Raw genomic sequence first — 3,141 nt, forward strand, 5'->3', positions numbered from 1 at the left:
ATACACACACACACATACACATCCACTGTCATCATTAAACACCCCAAATGTATTCGTTCTCCAACTGTCAATATAGTCATTCTCAAACTGTTTCTCAATTTCTTGTAAAAATAAAATAAAATAAAAATAAAAGAAAGAAAACAACAACAAAAAACAAAAACAAAAAACAACAAATACTTCCACCATTTTTACTGCTGACAAAAACAAATCATCAAGTACAGAAACTATAATTACTGTGATGAATCTATTTGGCAACAAATGTATAGATACACATAATCATCTACCTATACCCTAACAGGAGAACAACAAAAACAAGTGTAGCGTATCCCACATCACACAGATGTTTCTGTAGTGTTTTGTAGCATTCTGACAGTAGAAAAGAGCCCCCCAAAAAGTGTCTGCGATACAAAATGTAATTCACTAAACAACCAAAGAAAAAGGAAAAAAAGAAGAAGCAGATTGAATTTATGAAACACACACACACACACACACACACACACACACACAAACACACAGACACAACACACACACACACAACACACACACGCATGCACACAAACACACACACACACAACACACACACGCATGCACACAAACACACACACACACACAACACACACACGCATGCACACACACACACACACACCAAGCTTCTTTCATTTTGTTCCCTGTTCCATGCTCATGAAAATAAACAAAAAGAAAAAAAAACAACCCACAATAAAACATATCACAGAAACTGCAATACAAGAAGCATATTGCAAACTGTATACTTGTACATCTGCCGTTTCTGAGCATTTTCTCAACATGACTCATTCCTCAACTGAACACACAGTTTCAGTCAATCTCAAACAGGCTTTTTCTTGTTGCTGTTGCTTGAAATGGTTGATTTTGAATTCATTGCAAGAGATAGAGAAATGCAGAAACTGAAATTGAAACTGAAAAATGCTTTAATGCCATTGACATTACAGTCCTATTGGCATGGGACACATCAGAATAATCGTTTAACACATACAAACCAAATAGCATGAATATAATATGTATCAAAGTCGCAGCAACAAACCTGCTGCAAGACAATAGAAAACACTTATGTCGAAAACGGCTATACCCACGTTCGACAAACTCACGGCGTGATCAACCTAAAAGAAAAGTAAGAAAAAAGAAAAGTAAACCTATACATATTCAGTTAATTTGCACTTTCTCCGTGCATATTCAAAAACGATACAAATGTCGGCTTCTTTGAATCGACCATCCAACCTAAATGCTATGACAGTTAAAGCTGTAGTATGATTTTTTTTTTTTTTTTTTTTCACTTTCGAGACTGCAATTCTATTGTTGTGTATGCATTTACAACTCAGAGAAATGGAGAGAGAGAGAGAGAGAGAGAGAGAGAGAGAGACCGAGAGAGAGAGACCGAGAAAGAATGAAAGAAAGAAATGGAGAAAAATGAACGTGTCTGCACCAGTATGCTCTTGCACATGGATGAAAAAAAAAATGAATGTGTATGTGAAACATAAACCAATGTCTAGAGAGACAGTCCAACAGAGATTTCTCACACACACAATCACACACACACACACACACACACACTGACACACACACACACACACACATACAACACATACACAATGGGAGAAAAAAAACAAAGAGAAGAAAAACAGCTGGTTCTGTTGACATATGGCCCAAAAAGTATTGACACATCGACTTGATAGGGATCAAAGAACTTTTGTTTTATTTCCTTTTTTATGTATTTGGCAGTCAAGTATAATTACATCTAACTCATTTTCTTCAGACAATTTTACAGTTTCTTGAGACAAAAATCTTTTTTTTATAGATTTAAACCAAAGCAAAACAAAACAACAACAACAACAACAAAAGCAACAACCAACAACAACAAAAAAACAAACAAAAACACTACCATATCACAGTATTTTAAAAGAGAAAGCTGCTACAAACAATGAAAAATAACAAATAAAGCATGATGCGCTTATCAATGCATACACACCATAAATGAATGAATAAAGCAGCTATAATGTCGTAACGTTAGCGAATAATTGCAGATGATTTTTTTTTTTTTTTTTTTTTTTTTTTTTTTAATTCTATGTGCTGCGTTTTATTTTTCCTGTTCAATTTCTCACACTGTGTTCACAAAATTACATGTTGACAAAGAGAATATTGGATGGAATGCATGCTCTGACAAATAAAGGAATATAAATCCTTTTCCACAGCACAACACCCAAACAAGTGCAAAATAATCAAACTATAATAAACCGAGACACATTCATCACTTTCACTGACAATTAAAGGAAAATAATTCATTCGTCCATTTTTAAATGGAAAAACAAAACAAAAGAAAACAACAAGAAAAAAATGCATTCCATACTATATACAGTTCTTGGGATCCAACATAAAATAAAAAAATGAACAGAAATATAATAAAATATGAAAACAATAAAAACAGCGCTGCACTGTTATAATATATAAAGAAAAAGTAGAAGAAAAAAAAGAAGAAGAAAAAAAGAAGAAAAAAAAGGGGGGTTCAGGGTGGATGTGCATGTGAAATGATTATCAGTCATTACTGTTTCTCATGATCACACACACACACACACACACACACACACACTTCATGCGCAAACGTCTGCGTAAGAACCAGAAGAATAACTTTTCTTCAGTCTATCAATCACCATTCATTTGGACCCAAACATTTTTTTCTCTCTGTCTACCAACATCTGTTTTAACTCAGAGTCTTCCAACACCCATTTATTTGGCTTCAAACACTTTTCACTTCTGTTTTAACATCTGTTAGGACTCACACACCTTTTCACTCTATCAATGTGCAGTTGAACTCAAAACGCTTCTCTGTCTACCAACATCTGTTCCGATCCAAACGTTTCCATAATGAAGTGTTCATCAACATTTATTTGCGCCCAAACATATTTTCAATCCATGAATGTATATTTCAATAAAAAAACAAACAAAAAAAAACAAAAACAAAACAAAACACCATTGTTTATGTGGTCCCAAACCTTTGTTCAGTCCTCAAACATGTGTTCAGAAAAAAAAAAAAAAAAAGTTCAATTCATCAACAATGGGAAGATGCATTTGGTCCCAAACATAATGTTCTCAGTCAATAACAACTACTCC

The 3,141-nt window shown here is 33.9% G+C and overlaps 1 protein-coding gene across 1 annotated transcript in view; it reads right to left on the reverse strand.

Annotated features, from left to right (window-relative positions):
- Positions 1-2,061: 2,061 nt before the first annotated feature.
- The window catches only part of LOC143291294 (oxidation resistance protein 1-like), a 67,201-nt gene continuing 66,121 nt past the window's right edge, over positions 2,062-3,141 (reverse strand). The window contains exon 16 of the mRNA XM_076601143.1: positions 2,062-3,141. This exon is cut by the window's right edge and continues 2,199 nt beyond it. The gene's annotated coding sequence lies outside the window, so the exon portion shown is untranslated.

This window comes from Babylonia areolata, chromosome 16 (genome assembly GCF_041734735.1).
Source record: "Babylonia areolata isolate BAREFJ2019XMU chromosome 16, ASM4173473v1, whole genome shotgun sequence".
NCBI classification, from domain to species: domain Eukaryota; kingdom Metazoa; phylum Mollusca; class Gastropoda; order Neogastropoda; family Buccinidae; genus Babylonia; species Babylonia areolata.